The sequence below is a fragment of the Culex quinquefasciatus genome, chromosome 3 (assembly GCF_015732765.1).
Source record: "Culex quinquefasciatus strain JHB chromosome 3, VPISU_Cqui_1.0_pri_paternal, whole genome shotgun sequence".
NCBI classification, from domain to species: domain Eukaryota; kingdom Metazoa; phylum Arthropoda; class Insecta; order Diptera; family Culicidae; genus Culex; species Culex quinquefasciatus.
This window is the reverse complement of record NC_051863.1, coordinates 46,493,833-46,513,924: the sequence shown is the minus strand read 5'-3', so window position 1 is coordinate 46,513,924 and position 20,092 is coordinate 46,493,833. Positions and strand designations below refer to the sequence as shown.

The 20,092-nt window shown below is 36.1% G+C and overlaps 1 protein-coding gene across 2 annotated transcripts in view; it reads right to left on the bottom strand.

The window, feature by feature from the left end:
• Positions 1 to 19,124, bottom strand: part of LOC6053994 — a 143,141-nt gene extending 124,017 nt beyond the window's left edge. The window contains exons 1-2 of one of the 2 annotated variants that reach the window (XM_038262159.1): positions 19,005 to 19,124; positions 15,048 to 15,234 (exon numbers count right to left, since the gene is read on the bottom strand). The gene's annotated coding sequence lies outside the window, so the exon portion shown is untranslated. Of the gene's footprint in view, positions 1 to 15,047; positions 15,235 to 18,974 lie in introns of both variants that reach the window. The other variant, XM_038262160.1, reaches the window with a different exon arrangement.
• Between the last annotated feature and the right edge of the window lie 968 nt (positions 19,125 to 20,092).

Sequence of the window (20,092 nt, the reverse complement as noted above, 5' to 3'; positions counted from 1 at the left end):
AGTGGCTGCAAGTCAGAAGAATTCTGATAAGAGGGTGCCCTCCGGGGTTGAGTGGTTACATCTTCACAAATGTCCTACCATATCGCTATAAATGGAGCCTGGTTTTTGGCAATCGGACAGAAATGAATCCAGTTCCAGGGGTGGGAATTGCATCGATTCGTGGTTTTCAGTCCAAAAATGATTTGCTAGGGAAAATAGAAGAAATTAGTATCATTACATTCGTCACTGAGGAAATACTTAAAATAGTACAATTTTCCAAAATACTTCTTTCCAATTTAGCCAACCAGGTTTACGAGTTGGATAAATTCGACAAGTGCTGAAAAAATCAGGTTTGCATCGAAAACACTACAGTAGTTGTTCGGTAACTGAGCTGAGAACGAAGTCCTATCACCGAATGTTGCTCGTTAACTGGGCTGAACAAAAAATAACGAGGGGACCACCGATTCATATTATTTTTCAGATGAAATATAAAAATAAAAGTTACTCAAATTTATTTACAATGCTTACTTTTCATATTGCTTGAATTGTAACATGAAATTGAACAAAAGTTTGAAAAAAGTATTTTTATTTATTGAATATGATCTTTGCATCCACTAACCCCTCGGTCATTTTGGTTTGTTTTGGTTTTTTGACGTTTGTCTGCTTTTAAACTGGGCTACGGCCCAGTTATCGAGCGCCCAGTTAAAAAGCAGCCCAGTTTAAAAACGCCCAGTTACCGAACAACGTAACTGAAATGCTGCTCACTAACTGGGCTGATAGAAAAATGACGAGGATAACATCGATGCAAAATATTTTCTCTACAAAAAGTAAACTAAAGGAATGTTTTAATTGTCTTTAAATATGCAATTTTATGAATGCCTAAAAATGATTTTTTATTTTTGCATTCACTGACCCCTCGATCATTTTGCTTTGTTATTGTTTTTTGACGTTCAACAACTCAGTTAAACAACACCCAGTTACTGAACAACAAGGTATCGGTCGTGGCTGAATGGTTACGATGTTTGCTTACTAAGCGAATGGTCCTGGGTTCAAATCCCATCTGAATCGGATTAAAATAATAGTTTGAATGCATGATTTTTTCAGAAGTAAACAAGAATACAAAATTACCTCGCTAAAAATAGCCATGATGACTTGTAAAATTCCCAATAAGAGATGAGAAAAATTTGAAGCTTTCCCATTAGAAATGAGAACACACGAAGAATTTAAAACAACAGTGCAACCAGTCGTTACCACTCGCCTAGGGTGAATCCTGAGATCATTCATTCACCATCCCAAAAACCGTCCAACTCCAAGCGAAGTTTATTTGAGGGTACCGTGGAGATTTTTCATTAAAACTCTGAAAAAAGTAGAGCACTAGCACGTCCCGTTTTCCAAATTCATTTCCTTGTCCCTGACAGGCTTGCCACACGTACAGATATTTTTGGCACAGACCAAACACTCAATCAAGTATAACTTTAAAGAAAAACATTTTTATCAAAAACTAAACAAGTAAAAAGATGCAAAAAATGTTTATCTTTTTAGTGCAGTTTACAAAAACTACTCAAGTGTATTTTAACTGTAAAAATAATTATTTTGAGTGTTTGGTCTGTGCCAAAAATATCTGTACATGTGGCAACGCTGGTCCCTGGTGCGCGGTGGAGATGGGAACTTTGGCTTAGACGATCATCACATCAAATGTCAAAAATCAAGTCTGCAATCCGTCAAAATCCCCGTCTCCTAGCGAAGTGAACAGCCCAGCTGAACAATACCCATTTACTGAACAAGTACTGTAAGCTGTAAGTGTCAAACTCAAGAAAAGTTTTGAAATTTTTTATATTTCGTTACAAATATTGTGGATTTAGCTGGTAGCTGGATTTTCTAGCATCTTCTCACGGTCATTGGAAACGGTCGTGGAGAGACTTGGGGTTTCCCAATTGGAATGAAAATGTTCAATTTATAAAAAAAATCACTTCTCCGACATCATGAATAATTGTTTGAACATGCTCATTCAGTCGGAAAAATAATATTTTTCATTGAATAAAGTTTCATTGTTATCCATAATGATCACTCCTAATGCTGGCTCGATGCCGCCATCGTGCGACCGCGTGCTCCGTTTGTTTGTCAACAATGCGCAGCTGGATAGCGAATCGAAGTGAGGGGGGAGAGGTTTTGACATTTTTATGCCCGCATCTGGCCCGCCGCCTATTTCGTCGGTCGTTGAGCCGACGGTCGTTTCCAACGACCGAGTCCAGCAAGATACTGATCGTACAATAACACTTGTAGCAACAACGGGGTCAAAACCAGGCCTGCAAAATGTTTCCAACCCAGCGTACACATGAAGCAAACCAAAATGTCAGTTCACTGCTAGCATCTGACTGTAAGCCTATTGTGTCCGTTCAACCACTGCCGCCTGACTCGTGCCGGTCGGCTGCTGGAGAATGAGAGACGTGAAAAAATGAGCTACACTCACTCAATTCGTGTCGTTTGACCGACTCGTAAAATCCTCTCTAAACACTATTTTGACTATTTTTAAACAATCGAATGGTTCCAGACTGTGCAAAACACTTAAAACAACCATTACTTATAATCAAAGTTACATTTCCACGCATAAATACCAACTTTTTGTGTAAAAACTTGTTTCTTTATGTGTGTGCGTGCAACGTCGAATGAGCGTTGGTCGACTACTGCCTCGCATTGCAGCTGCTCAGTGAGTTGGGGCACTCACGACTGAGTCGGGTTTGTTTATGTCACGGTTTTGCGGTTTAGTGAATGGATCTCAAAAATTCGAGTCAGCGTCACCGATTTTCGCGTCATGACTCCTGACATTTTCAGCTCTGGTCAAAACTTACGCGAAGCACCAAGGGGGGTCAAAAAAGTAGGAAATGCAACTTCAACCGGCTGTATCTCGGCGAAAACTTAACCGATTTGGATGATTCTTCTTTCATTCGATCCGGAAGAATGTCAAGAATCACTTGCAACAAAAGAGATCCAAAACAGATGCGTGTATCCTAAGTTACAATGAAAAAGGGGGATAGCCTCAAAAGGCAATAACTCAATAGGCGAGATCTCAAAAGGCCAAAATTCAAAAGGCGAAAAAGTAGACCCACCACGTTAGGCGAAATAACTCAAAAAGCGAAATGGCTCAATTGGCGAAAAAGTATTATTTGATAAGGATTCTTCCCTTCTTTAAGAGCGAGTCCACGAGCAAAGCATACCCATCTCGCATCGACCTCGCCAATCTGACTGAAATTTTCAGGGGTTGTTTATACATATAAAACTAGCATCTGGCCAAAATATGAGCACTCTAGGTCAACGGGAAGTGGGGCAAGTCGGGACAAAAAGTTTGAAGGTTCAAAAACGTCAAAAATCGTCTGTAAAATTCAATTTAATTTAAAAATTCTAAATGCATCTGAAAGGGCTTATAAAATGCAACAAAATGCAGGGTAGAGCATCCCAATTGATTGAATCTAAAGGGAGTTATTGGCATTTTAGTGAAAAAATAGCACAATTTTCAAACTCAAATAAAAAAGTGTTCCATCCAGATATCAACTCGGTTCGACCTGCAGCTTGTAGGGGACATCTGGGACTACCATCTGAGACTGAGAACGCTTTGGGTAAGGCAGTTTAACATATTAAATAGACACTTTTACTTTTAGTGAATTTTTTGGTTGTAAATTTTTGCTCGGAGGACCCCTTAGATCCCATTTTCTGATGATAATTTTATCATATTTGTGTTCCTGAGACAATTTCACAATAGAAACATGCATACAAATGTTTATTTTCATCCATTTTAACCCTTTGAAAAAAGAAAGTTAAAAAAATTAGATGCTGCTTTTTTTCTGGTGTCATCTAGTATCCTTGGAAACGAACTTGAATTTCAATAAATGTGAATCGAAGATTTTTTTTAACTTTCATTTTTTAAACGGTTAAAATGGATGATAATATACATTTTTATGTATGTTTCTATTGTGAAATTATCTCAGGAACACGGATATGATAAAATTTTCACCATTAAATGGGATCTAAGGGGTCCCCCGAGCAAAAATTTACAACCAAAAAATTCACTAAAAGTAAAAGTGTCTATTTAATATGTTAAACTGCCTTACCCAAAGCGTTCTCAGTCTCAGATGGTAGTCCCAGATGTCCCCTACAAGCTGCAGGTCGAAACGAGTTGATATCTGGATGGAACACTTTTTTATTTGAGTTTGAAAATTGTGCTATTTTTTCACTAAAATGCCAATAACTCCCTTTAGATTCAACCAATTGGGATGCTCTACCCTGCATTTTGTTGCATTTTATAAGCCCTTTCAGATGCATTTTGAATTTTTAAATTAAATTGAATTTTGCCCAAGTTACAGCTTTTTTACGATTTTTGACGTTTTTGAACCTTCAAACTTTTTGTCCCGATTTGCCCCACTTCCCGTTGACCTAGAGTGCTCATATTTTGGCCAGATGCTAGTTTTATATGTATAAACAACCCCTGAAAATTTCAGTCAGATTGGTGAGGTCCAAACGACGTCCCATACAAAGGGGTATGCCCTGTTCGTGGACTCGCTCTTAAGAGAATGGGGCACGAATGTAAACAAACAATCCATCTTGCTCGTACGATGTATCAGGATATTGTTTGCTCGTACGATATATTAACAGGATATTGTTTGTTTACGCATTATCTTTGGCCCCTTTTTTTTAAAAAAAAAGTGAAGTGATGTGACGTTTATGCATTTTTGAATCTGAACCTTTATCATACGTGTATGGGTCTCGAACACACGACCTCAGAATTGGAAGTCCAGTACGCTGCTAGCCGAACCCCCAACGATCAGGATTTCGAGTGATCACTTTGCTCTTTAGAGGAAATCTTTTACTATAAAATCCATAGTAACAGTTCAATAGGGCGTATCTGCGATTGTAAACAAGCAGTCTATCCCCCAATTACTTGACGTGAACTGTCACTTGAGCAAAAAGGATGGACTGCTTTTTTTTACAATCGCGGATACGCCCTATTGAACAGTTACTACGGAAATGTGCTAAACAAGAAGTGATTTGTATAAAAAGTGTGTTACACAAAAACTCATGAATTAATACATTTTTTTTTAAATAACTGTACTAAAAAAAGAACGGAAATATTTGATTTAATGATTTATAAAGCACATTTGGCGAAAAAATACCCAAACGACGCGCCAGGTGGCCGTGTGCAACGAGGCCGTGGTATTTTTCGATACAAATATAAACGCTATGGAATCATCTTAAGCAACTATTCGCACCACCTTATTTTTGCTACCCCTACAGATACACGTGGATGCGCATGGTTGCTTAAGATAATTCCATATAATTTATACTTGAAATTTAAAATTTTATTTATTGGCAGAAAATTCTCAAAAAAATATTTCATTCAATTGTAGCGTGTTCAGTGAGTCTTAACCTATCATATCTTGACAAAACTGAAGCGTTTACTGACATCAACTTCAAAAATGTCGAACTGTGTATTTGAACAGATCGTAAGAATACAAAATAAACAAAACTTTGAAAGCAATTCTTCCACCTCTGCGTCCGGCTCCAGCTCTATGAATGAACTCCAACTATAACCAGTATCATCTGGCTTCGGGTGTCCACGGAAAAGCGAAAGTCCAATTGGATAAAAGTTTTGCTTTATTTGGCTTATCGTTGGGGCTGAAGTTCGGTGCTGGATAAAAAAAAAAGAAAAAGTGGGCGCACAAGTTCCTCTTACTGCAATAATTTATTATACGAGCAAAACTTTTGGGCCAGCGATAGCGCGCACTCAGAACAAAAAAAAACTAACCAAGATCAACGGGGCGTGAGTCCGCACGAAAATGGCCAATTATGAGATAATTGATACTAACTTGGCACGGCATGTTGTGCAGTACAGGGGCTTAATCGGGGGCGAAGAACATATTTAGCAAAAACGTTTATTCTTTTACTTGAACCCATGAAATCTGAACCTTTTCTCAAATAAATCTAACATTTGTTTCAAATTTAACCAAACTGTATGAAATTCTTCCAGAATGCCATAGAATACACCGTACCAAAAGTAGTTCAGAGGTAATCGATTGAAAACAACTCACCTTGAAAAGAAAGCACCACACCTGCCCCCAAGCAAAACTGTATTGGATGGGGTGTAGCACCAAAGAAAATCGATTCGAGGTGGCTGTTGGCTGGCAGACTTTGGGCCGACGAGTGTTTCTATAAATAATTAACCTTTTCGATGGGGGCTGTTGTTTACTTGGGTCTTTCTCTACCCTGGCGCGAATATTATTATTTCCATTTAATGGTGGCTTCAGTCTCGGTGGGAGAGAGAGAGACAGGAGTTATGCTTTTACCAAAATTGATTTACTCATCGGGGTTGATAGTGGGTGACACTAGCAGGAGCTTGGTGACTTCTTCGGGTGTAATGGAGCGGAATTAATTAGCTAATTTCATCGCAGACATCATAAATCTCCGAGAGACAGCAGCCTTGGGCATTAAGCTCAGAAACTGCCAAGTTCTGCATTGTATTGTCGTATCATTTGAATATCAAGATTAGATGTGAGAGGGTGGGTTCAAAATTGGTTGAAACCAGGCGAAAGAGAGAATCAGCAGAAGCAGCAAATGTATTAGTTTTGTATAAAAATCATGACACTTATATCAATATCAATTTTTGACGTCAAATAACGTCTGACGCAAAGGTACTGGGTTGCCAATTCTAAAAATTTGGTCAAACTCTGGAGAATAGCGCGTCAGATTACGAAAGCACGAATAAGGCATCATTTGATACAACATGTTAACAATTCCAAAATATATTTGCGATCCGACCTCGAAAAACTCTGCAATTAACAGTTGAGTGCTCATAACTTTGCAAGGGTTGCCAAAGGTTCCATTTATCAAACTGTCTGGCGATTTTCCAACAAATTTAACTCATAAGTACATTAAAGCTCGATTTTATCAACATTAATACAGAATTTTCGTAAGAAATCTGCATGAGAATAATGCTACAACAAAAGTAACGAATTCTGCTCAACTTTTCCCTTCTACCAGACAGTAAATATGATTAATCACACTTTTTTGTACGCAGTACTCTCCAGTTCTCTCCCTCCGAATCCACCCTATGGTGTCGGTGGGTGTAAAGCAATTTGCTCACGTACCACACGCCACCAGCCACAAAAAGAGCTTTTCTGACAGAGGATAAGCCTAGGAGGCCCAACCCCCCTTCCAGAGCAGCTGTGGAACCAGCTGGCCTGAATTCTTGCGGTCGATATCGTCGGTCGTCATGGTCGTCACACGTGGTTCTAGAGACCGGACTGAACTGGGCGGCTGGCGTGTTCTCCGTTCTCCTCGCATGAATCATCCTAGTATGATAATAGTGATTACTTAATCGATATTTATAGTGCCCGGTGCCATATGCGGTCCAGTAAACTCTTGAGGAAGAACTTTCGTAGAAGAAGCACTCGAGATGGCCAACACGAGCCAAGCAATTATCCGAAAAGTGCCCGTCGTCAGCACTCGTTTTGGATTGTTTTGATACTCTCTTCACGCGTTGTCGTAATTGAAATCCGGCCAAGTCACGACGGACCCTTGCCAAGTTTCACCTCTTACAACATGGATTTTTCGTGTTCTCGTTATGTCGTTGTCGGTGTGGGGCATTATTCCAGCTACTTGTTACCACCCATTATTACGCTCCAAGGAGTCAAAGTACTTTCCCCCGGTCGAGATACCCATCGCGGCCAAAGTGGCACTGTTCAGGAGGGGCTCACACACACCCACAAAAAAAAACGGACGACGCGTTTTATGCTAGTCGCTTTCATTTTCTCGACGCTGGAAACTAGCATCTTCTGCTGCACAGGGTGGTGATCCGTTTTGCAAGTTTTATTTGGCAGTGGGAATCCAGAAATCTCGAAATTTTTCACCCCAATAAAAGTTATTTCAGGCAAAACGATCAATATACAGTAGTCTTAGCATCCCTTTTAAATTTTCAATGACATTGACGACCCACTTAGCGGATTTTCAACAGGCAAGTATTTCGTACGGTTTTTTTTAATAAGGATTTGTACGGAATTTAATGTGACAATGACAATTTGATTTCCTTTTTAGATTTGGCCAAAACTTTTGCTTATATGCAAATTGTATTTAACTGTTAGTTTGTATTCAAAAGGATTATTTGAATAGTTTTGTGGGTTTGCTTCAGTTCAAAGTTGAATATCAATAATTGTTCTAATCAAATTCCTTATAAATTCCAGTAAAAGATTCAATAACACTCAGAGCGAAATTATTCGTAAGAGCAAACTTGCCATTTCGTAAACTTTTAAACATTTAGAAAAATGGAAGGCGATAAAGATTTGATGCAGCGAATCACTGTTTATTTTGAGAATGTTTTCTAAATTAAGAATAAGTAAAAATTCATACAAAAGCAAAGTTAGTTATTACATAGACGCACATGTTCCTAGTTGATTTGGCATTTTGAAAATTTTGCACTGAAATGGCCTACTTCACATAAAAAAAGTGCTGAAAAGTTCATCATAACACTCATTTGAGTGCTGAAAAGTTCAACTTTTTGAGACTTGTTGCAAAAAGTAAAATTTTTCGACACTTTTTTCAGTTGAACAAAAACACTCAGAGTCGGAGTCGGAGTCGAAATTTTTTGATAACGTGCAGTCAGAGTCGGGGTTATCTAAAATTCAACACAAAGCATAAAGAGCAGTTCTCCACGGAATCGGTCTTTTTCTTTAATTTGAATTTTTGGTTTTTTTTTTTAATCCAGTTGAAACTATTTTGGTGCCTTCGGTATGCCCAAAAAAAACCATTTTGCACCATTAGTTTGTCCATATAATTTTCCATACAAATTTGGCAGCTGTCCATACAAAAATGATATGTGAAATTCAAAAATCAGTATCTTTTGAAGGAATTTTTTGATCGATTTGGTGTCTTCGGCAAAGTTGTAGGTATGGATATGGACCACACTGAAAAAAATGGTACACGGTAAAATTTTTTTTGTGATTTTTAACTTCACTTTTTGTCACTCAAACTTGGTTTGCAAAAAAAAAACTATTTTTAATTTTATTTATATATATGTTTTAAAAGACATCAAATGCCAACTTTTCAGAAATTTCCAGAATGGGCAAAAAATCTTTGACCGAGTTATAATTTTTTGAATCAATACATTTTTTTCCAAAAAATCGAAATATTGGTCGCAATTTTTTTTCAATTTAATTTTTTGATGTAAAATTGAATTTGCAATCAAAAAGTACTCTAGTGAAATTTTGATAGATTTCATCGTTTTAAAGTTATAGCCATTTTTATGTAACTTTTTTCAAAATAGTCGAAGTTATTGATTTTTTGAAAGAAGTGCCCATGTTTGCCCACCTCTGAAAAAAATATTTTTGAAAAGCTGAGAAAATTCTCTATATTTTGCTTATTCGGACTTTGTTGATACGACCCTCAGTTACTGAGATATTGCCATGTAAAGGGTTAAAAATAAGAAAATTGATGTTTTCTAAGTCTCACCCAAACAACCCACTATTTTCTAATGCTCAGCAACTTATGGTCCGAATTACAATGTCAAAACATGAAACATTCGTGAAATTTTCCTATGCTTTCGAAAAAAATATTTTCAAAAATGTTAAATCAAGACTAATACATCAAAATTCTTAAAACTGAGTAGGTGTTGGAGTCGGAGTCGGAGTCAATGAATTGTTGAAAGCTGGAGTCGAAGTCGGAGTCGGCTTTACTCAGAAAGCCGGCGTCGGAATCGTTTGATATACAATCCGACTCTGCAGCCCTGGTGTTTGAATAGTTTGCAATCCTGTGCTACTATACATTACTATTATTGAGTCCAATCCATTGTTGAGTGGCCACCCTGTCCGTTCGTTATGACCACGGTGTGCGCACCTTACTAACGGCAGTTGGCCACCATCCGGAAAGAGGAAAAGTTAGTAATGGCAATGAGAGAAAAAAGAGTGCACTAAAAAAAGAGGAAGCGAAGATCTTGTACATCAGCTACTTTCAGCCAGCCAGCCAGCCAGGCTGCCTCCTCCAGAACGCCCTCGGGGTTCTTCTTGCAGGCGATTGGTGGAAGGATAACAAGTCACCCGCACACTCCTTTGTACGCGGGACACAAAAGGACCTGACGACACCATCTCAGTGCCCAAGATGGTCGGTGGAACCGTGTGGGTGCAGGGGATGTCTCATCTAATATTCAACTCAGGGAATCGATAAGCGTGTACCCTCGGTGTGCCGCCAGTAGTCTCCGTGAAAAAGTGAGCAGCGTCAGGATGCTTAACCGGTGCAGCGGAGACTAGGGTAGAAATTTGAATCTTGTAGAAAATTCTAACAAATATATTTAAAAAAACAATCGCTTGGAATGTGTCGAATTCAAATAAACTGTCCAAAAATTGTTTAAAAATTTAATCAAGATCTTACTTTATTAAACCCTAGCATACCCTACTGTTTGAACTATAACACCGGTACGAACTGAACATGGCGTTACATGCGATGCGATCATTGCAGGAAAATGAGAATAAATTGAAGACGCATTTACTGCTGCAAACGGAGGCGAAACTATGGGTTGCTTAACGAATCACAATGTATGGGATCAAATCAACAATTCGACGTCGCCGTGCTATCTTGTCACACCCGCCATTTTGACGTTCCGAGAAAAACGCGTTTTAATGTTTGACCGTGAATAAACAAAAACGAGAGCACGCAATGTAAACAATAACAAACACGTTTTGTTTAGCTGACCATTCTGTGCATTGTCCCGAAGTTTGGTTGGATGATGCTCAAATACAAAGATATGGTAAAAACAAGTCATCCAACAGTGTTTCTTGCTCGATGATAACGTCATGATTCGAAATCCGGACACTTAGTACCATATTATTTTTGTTATAGCTGGCAAAAAATCATGTAATAAGTTGGAAATGTAGAAATATCATCAGTATAAATAGTCAGTTTTAAGGGAATGCATGCAAAATATGTCTTTTCTAACAATTTTTCATCAGAATTTGAAAATTAAAATGACTTGTTGTGCTTCGAATCCCGGACACTGATAAGAGCTGATTCGAAATCCGGACACTTTTGCTTCGAATTCCCGACACTCGATTTTACTTATGAATAGCACAAATTTGGACTGAACTGTTAGTGAATGGCATTCTTTAGGTCTCAAATAAGCTGTTAACATCAAAACAATTGATAGTTTATATAAAAAATGGCTAGAATTGAAGGAAATCAAAACCACTAATTTCTGCTTTTCCTTCCCGTTCAAACAATCTTTAAATGAAAGTTGATGTTAGAATTCATCAAATAACACAGTTTTGACATTCATAATGCGCACTTATATCCAAATAATTGATAAAGCAAGTTGAAGTGTCCGGGTTTCGAAGCGTCCGGGAATTCGAATCATGACGTTATCGTATTGACATGCTAAAATGTTTGAAGTAGAGATTTTCAAACATTTGGGTACTTTTTGATCAATTCCAACAAAACTTTTAAAAAGTTGAACGTACCTCAACTTTAGACAGCTGCTAAAATGACAGGATTTGTTCTAGGAACGAAATTTTCTCAGCAAAGTCATCTTAAGGTGTCCCTTGCACAACCCTTTTAACAGAATTTAGTTTCATTGCGAAGTACCTGAGAAACGGTAAAATGCGTAAAAAAATTACTTTGACCCAATCTCACCCCCCGCTGCCGGTAATAATAATGTTTAGGTGACTTTTTAAACCATGTAAATAGCAGTAGGAATATTTGTAATGCTTTTTTAAGCATAAATAGTTCATGTTTGTTTTTTAAGGAAAAAGATCAATTCTGAATTTGTCGAGACAGTAAACCTCAATAATTCTGAATAATTTTGTGTAATTACAGGTAATTTTTGGTAATTCCAAGTAATTCCGTTAAAATAAAGATAATCCGTGACATATTTTCAGTAATTCCGGAGATTCCCTTGAAGTATTATTTAGAAATGTACCTTTTTTATTATTGAACCAATGTTTTAAATAATAATATAAGATACTTTTCAGCTCAACCCACCAACTCGACAGTAAACCAGCACTTTTCTGCAGCTACATAAATAGTTCAAAGCATCATCATTGGCAACACCAGCCTCACTATGGTGCCGGTGCATCTGCAAAGGATGCACTCGCGGGCATCTTTCTGCACTATATGCATCCAACATGGTTGGTTGCCTGCTGCTGCTGCCACCACCGCCTAGGGCAAAAAAGCACTTTTGCAGTGAAGTTAGTCGAGTTTCTGTACGAACATATTTTTCTTCATTCTGTGCCAAGTTTCGTTTCATTGTTGCCATCGTCGACAAGCTCGCAGAGGGAACTATTTATTCTGGGGAAAAACGAATTCCTTCGGATATTTTTTGCTGCACTCAGGCTCTATAGAAAGTGGAATTTACCTGTTTGAATGCTATTATCTTTTCACTTTATTATCCCGAACCACCCTCAAAAACTGGGAGGTGCAGTATGAACTCGCTCGGGAAGATGGTTTTTGGTTGGTATTTTTCTTGTTGAAAATGATTTATTTCTTTGCTGAACGGGTGAAGAGGGGTCGGAGAGATTTATGTTTGTAACTAGTCCAATTACCCTACTTCTGAACTAGCAGATTTTCTCCAGATGATTTAGTGTGGAGATGCATAATGGCATAATTTCATTTTGCGACAGGATCTATATATTCACACTTTATTAGGTAACAATAGATATAGATCTATTCTTGAACTACTATTTTTTATTTCTTTCTTTACTTATTAGTATTTTTTTTATTTTATTTTAGTTAAAAACTTAACTTAAGTATCATGTTCTTCTGAAGAGCTTATACATTTCAAGACATACAAAAATTCTGATTAAATAACACTTAAAACGTGTAGCTTAGTAACTAGTTTGAACTTTTTTTTACGAAAAATGTCGTTGTGAAAAAATGTGAGTTCGTGATGCAGTCCATTTGCTGACTCAAACACATTTTCATTGTCAAAATCATGTCATTTTGAGAATATTAAAAAGCTTTCAAAGTTGTTCCAAGCTACAGACTAAATGAAAAAAAATCTGGGTTATTGCAGATTCTAAAAGTATATTATTAACTAAAAAATGACATGCCTCAAAATTTTTACTGTTGAATAGCGAAAATGGCAGAGGATTTAAAACAATGAAAAATTCTCTGAGATTTCGGTCATTCGATTTTTTTTGTGTTTTTTAATCCGGCTAAAACTTTTTTGGTGCCTTCGGTATGCCCAAAGAAGCCATTTTGCATCATTAGTTTGTCCATATAATTTTCCATACAAATTTGGCAGCTGTCCATACAAAAATGATCTGTATCTTTTGAAGGAATTTTTGATCGATTTGGTGTCTTCGGGAAAGTTGTAGGTATGGATAAGGACTACACTGAACAAAAATGATACACGGTAAAAAAAAATTGGTGATTTTTAATTTATTTTTTTGTCACTAAAACTTGAATTGCAAAAAAAAAAACACTATTTTTTTTATATGTTTAGGGAACAAAAAATCTTTGACCGAGTTATGAATTTTCGAATCAACACATTTTTTTCAAAAATCCAAATATTGGTCGCAAAAATTTTTCAACTTCATTTTTCGATGTAAAATCAAATTTGCAATCAAAAAGTACTTCAGTAAATTTTCATAAAGTGCACCGTTTTCAAGTTATAGCCTATTTAAAAAAAAATCCTAAATATTGCTTTATCTTGAAAACGGTGCACTTTATGAAAATTTCACTAGAGTACTTTTTGATTGCAAATATGATTTTACATCAAAATGAAGTTAAAAAATTTTTGCGACCAATTTTTCGATTTTTTTTTTAAATAAGTGTTGATTCGAAAATTCCTAACTCGGTCAAAAATTTTTTGCACAACCTGGAAATTTCTGAAAAGTTGACATTATATGTCCGTAAAACATATCAAAAAATAAAAAAAAATTAAAAATAGTGTTTTTTTGCAAATCATGTTTTAGTGACAAAAAGTTAAACTAAAAATCACCATTTTTTTACCGTGTATCATTTTTTTCAGTGTAGTCCTTATCCATACCTAGGGGAAATTCTCGTATCTTTGGCAGGATAATCACTCGCACCTAATTCCATCCAATTTGCTGATTTTCACTATTTAAACAACTAAATTTGCAAAACTTTTGATATAAACTTGTTTGCTCACTTCTTATTGAGCTATTTATCACTCGATTTCAGTTGAAAACGCTTTTAATTAGCTTTAATTGAATGTCAAAGTTCTTACCTGCCAACATTAGAGGCACGCTGGAATTAGATGCTGTTCCCCTATAACTTTGCCGAAGACACCAAATCGATCAAAAAATTCCTTCAAAAGATACAGATTTTTAAATTTTCATATATCATTTTTGTATGGACAGCTGCCAAATTTGTATGGAAAATTACATGGACAAACTAATGATGCAAAATGGCTTCTTTGGACATACCGAAGGCACCAAAAAAGTTTCAGCCGGATTAAAAAAAAAAAAAACTGCTCCAATGTTTTTTTTTATGCACAATAGGATTTTCTAATAAATTTTCAATATGCCATCTAATTAAGTGTCCAATTTACTTTAAAGTTCCTTTGAAACCCAATTTTCAAATGATCAGGCTGAAAATTACGTCTTTTTTCCGTACGTCAAAAATTATAGGGGTCCATCAAGGACAACATTTCACCTCAGTTTCCTAAAAATCAAAGAGGGGTCGGTGCAACTTTTCCCGATTTCGTTTGAATTGGCACAGAATGACCTCTAATTGAACAAAGACATATTTTAAGGATTTAGAATATCAAATAACAAAAACCGCTTATCTGCTATGTCTTCCTTTTGACTTATGAATCAGAATCTCGGACCCGAATAACTCTTGAGTTAAGTGGTCCTGAAACGCAAATAACTAAAGAATAAATTAATCAGAATTTAAATCGTTCAGCAATTTAAATTCAACAATTTTTGTAATTTTTAGTTATGCGTTTCTGAAACCAAAAATAGGGTACTTTCTTTTAAAACCCAATTAAGTATTAAAAAAAGTTCCAAATATCAAGCGTAAAAATAAATAATTCAATTTTATTCAATTCAAAAAACATTCAAATCTGAACTTACCTCCAATGATTGTGGGAAACGAACTCAAACAGCAACTATATTAATTTTCCAACTATGAAACTCCAAAGATCCGACAACTTTTGTCACTCAACCTTACCAGTCACAAAGAAAATCCAAAGAAAATTTCACTTTTCCTTCTCGTATCAGCACAACACTACTTCTCTCCGCTCCTTTCGAGTTTATTACACTTCAAAAAGGGGTAAAACATAAAGAAAACCTAGTTGTAAAAATGCAACAATGACAAATTCCCACCTATAACATACACACCCTCAAACTTTGTACCGACAGTTGGTCCTTCCTCGACCAGACCCGTCCAGATTAAACTTTTATGTTTATATATTTGTCTTGTTTACTTTTTGTTTGCCTTCACCTTCCTTTCTTTATTTTCCCCGCTTCACTGTGTCACTCTTTTTCTTTTCTTGCTCCTTCCCGTCAAAAGCTTTCCCCACAATGCCACTTTCTCTGTTTGTTCGCACTTTTCCCCCAAACTACTCTGCAGTTTTCCTTCCACCCCACCACTTCTTCTCACCTCGTGTGAACTGTTTGCATGTTTGCCCTCTCAACTCAACTCCACAGGTCCAAACCTCTGGTCCACGTGTTTTTTTTCCTTCCTCTTTTTGTTGCGCTGCTACTTCTACTGATGACGGCATCCAATGATGATGATGATGATGATGATGGGTGGGGCGGAAAACAGAGGGACTAGCGCAATGTTTTGGAACGTACTGCTTTGCACACACACATACCCACTCACACACAAGTTGGAGTAATTCGATTTTTTTACTTCGTGCTACTCAGTGGATTAACCTTGTTACAACCTCCTTAACCTTGCTTGCCTCGAGCGGAAAAAAGCGAATGGTTTTGAAGTTGTTTGTTCTCTACACTGAAAAAAACAACATGATATTCCAAAAATGACTTTATTTAAAAAAAACTGAGTTTTCATCAAGCAAACTGGTAAAATAATTTAAATCAAACAACAAAACTTATTTTGCCTCATATTTTATAACCAAAAGGGTTTCTCAGATCAATCTAGAGATGTCGATAATATCTAGGTTTATATTTTAGTCTGGCCCTTGACCCCTGAGCTTGACTACGAAATCGATATTTTTTTAATTTTAATTTTTATGGTGCTTTCGGTATGCCCAAAGAAGCCATTTTGCATCATTAGTTTGTCCATATAATTTTCCATACAAATTTGGCAGCTGTCCATCCAAAAATGATGAATGAAAATTCAAAAATCTGTATTTTTTGAAGGTATTTTTTGACCGATTTGGTGTCTTCGGCAAAGTTGTAAGTGTGGATAAGGATTACACTTAAAAAAATGATACACGGTAAAAAAAATTGGTGATTTTTTATTTAACTTTTTGTCACTAAAACTTCATTGGCAAAAAACCCCTATTATTTTTTTTATTTTTTGATATGTTTCAGGGAACATCAAATGCCAACTTTTCAGAAATTTCCAGGTTCTGCAATTTTTTTTATCAAGTTATGAATTTTTGAATCAACACTGTTTTTGTTTCAAATAATGGAAATATTGGTCGCTAAAATTGTTTAACTTGTCTTGTTTTTTTTTTTTTTTTTCTAAAATCAAATCTTTGCATGGCAATATCTCTGCAACTTGGGGTCGTATTAACAAAGTTCAAAAAGGTAAAATGTAGAGAATTTTCTCAGCTTTTTACAAATATTTTATGGCTATAACTTGAAAACGGTGCACTTTATCAAAATTTCACTCAAGTACTTTTTGATTTCAAATTTGATTTTACATCGAAAAATGAAGTTGAAAAATTTTTGCGACCAATATTTTGATTTTTTGAAAAAATCTGTAATGATTCAAAAATTCATAACTTGGTCAAAGAAAAAAATTCTGAAAAGTTGGCATTCGATGTCCCCTAATATATATCAAAAAATAAAAAAAAATGTTTTTTTTTTTGCAAATAAAGTTTTATAGACAAAAAGTTAAATAAAAAATCACCATATCTTGAAAAATATCTAAAAAAAAAATTGTGATATTTCGATTTTAAATTAATATTTCTTGAAAACTTATTAAATCTAATGATTTTCCCAGTACCAAAAAGAAGCTTATAACAATAATTTTATGAAAAAATAATCTAATTATGGTAAAACAATGTTAATGTTACATCGCTTTCTTCATTGAACTTTTGAAACCATGGCTTGTGGTTTCATTATTTTTCAGAACATTCACCAATCACACCATATGATTACGTTGGATCTCAAGGTTACAGCAATTCACATTGTTTTAAACTCTTATTATGTGAACTACCAAACAACAAATCAATCTGAATTTTTCTTCACAAATTACTGATTTTCGAATATTTACAAATCATTTTTGTATAGATAGATGCCAAAATTATATTAAAAATTTGAATGGGCAAACTAATGATGCAAAGTTACATCTTTGATCTTAGGGAAGACCCTGACACTTAAAAAAACGACAAAATAAAACAACCACAAATAAATCAAATAAATCAAATTAAATAAAAAATGCAGTTTGAACTTTCAGAAAAAAATTATCCTTATTAGGAATATGTTTATAATATTCCATTTGTGAAAATATGGCATTTCATTTTTTTTTACTTTTTTTTTTAAATCAAATGTTGGATTAGTTACGATTTATATTACAATTTCAGACTAAAACTTAAAAAACCGTTACCGAACCTCAATTTACAACATCAGAATTTTTAAATCAATCATATTTTAACCCAGAGCATGACACTCAACTATTTACGTATTCAGTGATTCTTCGTCAAACTAGCAGAATCCCCTCAAAAGTGCTCCTGTTTGGCTCAAATCTGGCATGGAAGTTCCTTTGCCAAACATAATTAAACCCATATCTTTTGTTCAACCATTTAGGAGGACCCATCCGAAAAAGTTGCGTTTTTAACGGTGCACATCAACCAGAGCTTTGACACCATGATTTTTATTACAGATATTTTAGTATTTTCGAAACTACGGGAGCTGTGCACCCTTAACGATTTTTGCAAAAAAAAAACTCGCGTTTGCCATAAAAACATATCTTTGGAACGTATTAAATTTTTTTTTTGCCCTCAGATTGTTTGGATCAATTTTAATGGGGAGGAGGGGGCTACATAAACTTTGAAGAATATTTGCAACGACTTAACTTTTCCACAAAAAATCCTTAAAATAAGATGTCTTCGGGAAAGTCGTTCCAAATTTAATGAAGGTCCTACATATGAGAATTGATAAAGATTGGACGACTATTGCGCCCTCCGCAGGTAAAAAACTGTAACAGTTGCTTTTCTCCATATATTTTGAGATTTTTTTCCATAGTAACTTCAAACAATTAGAGGGAGGGGTTCCCGTGGTCAAAAAGAGCTCAAAGTTGGAATCTAGCCTAGTCATGGGTCAATCTTTGATTTTAGGGGATAACCCCGAGAAAGCTCGGATTTGGACCACCCTAATGTACACTAGGGTGTAATATGGTTGTATGGAAAAAAATTAAGTTGTCCAAATTTAGTGAGCACAGCAATTTTCCAGTTCCTTTTGGGGTTTCCCTAGAATATCAACTTTAACAAGAATATCTGCCATTAAACACCTTTCACTTTCTCTCAACACTCATTGTACACTAACCCGCAGCCCCAATGACCTGATTTACACATGCAGCTTATACGTAAATGCGTCTGTTCTTGATCTAATCCACGGATCAGCACCCGTAAAGCCAACCGCTTCAACAACAATCCTTCAGGAAAACTTTTCACCCATCGTAACCCCATCCATCATCGCAAACTTCACACGACCCATTGTTGTTTGGTCGAACAAGTCGTAAGAACGAGAACGAAAAAAAAAACCACGTCACGAATTGCTCCGCTCATGCCACACTCCAATTTCCTTCCACATCGTGAATAATTTCCACGACTACGCCGTGCGCCACAGGTATGGGAAATGGCCCACCTTCAGAACCCAAACCGAATGTGCCACTACCTCGAAACAACCGAAACCAACCGGTTCCCACGCGAGCGTCCGAAGGTCAACCTTCCGACGAGCCGAACGCCAACAGACTGACTGACTGCAAGTTCTGTTCTGTTCTACGCTGACGGACAGCTGCTACTTCAAAGCGAACAGTGCGTGCGTGTAAAGTCAGGGTGGAAAATGCGAAGAAAATCACATTTCGTGAAAGTTCGGCAACACAAACAAACATCGTGGTCGTGGTGCCGAGTGGCCACGTGTTGGTGTTGGTAGCGATGCTGCCTGACACAGTGACACTGACTCGGTATAACTAGAGAGGGGCAAGGCGCAACAAAGAACGATGGAACAACGGCCAACAACAGTGTTGAAGAGACATTGTTTTGTTTTGACAGATTTTCCTTTTGTTTCGCTGCTCTCTTGTGCGCCAAGTGGTGAAGGGCGATTGTGTGCGGTTGGAAATGGTTCACTGGAGAGGAAAGTTGGTGTTGGATTGGCGCGAATAATTTTAAATCTTGAAATTGCAGTCGTAGTTTGCCAGAACGATTTGTAAATTTAATTACCATTTTTTGTGTGTGAAAATTCATATTTGTTTTCAAATAATAATTTGCATGATAATGATAATGCACAAGTGATTTTTTAATTCTCACTATTCTCAAAAATAAGTTTTCCTACAATTGAGAGAATTTTGAAAATAATGGACCTGACTTAGTACTTCTAACCAAGTGGGAAAAATGCCGTAGAGCTGCTATACGAATTCTGGATTATATTATGATAAAATAGTATTAGCTGAGACTATTTTGAAAGTTATTAAGCATCAGAAAGAATGGACGAAATTTTTCGATTTCTTTTGGTTTTTTTTTTTAATTTTAAAAATACTTGAAAGAAAAGCACCTCTGAAAATAATATTTTTGAAAAGCAGAGAAATTTTCCTATAATTTTCTCTCTGGATCTTAGAAAATCAGGCAACTAGGCAATTAACCTCACAAAAAAATCGAATCAATTAAATTGAATTTCTCTAAGTGTCACCTAATTGGCCTGTTATTTTCAACTGAAGGTATCCCGGAAACTATTGGTTCGTTTTTCAGTGTTAAAAATTGAAATAT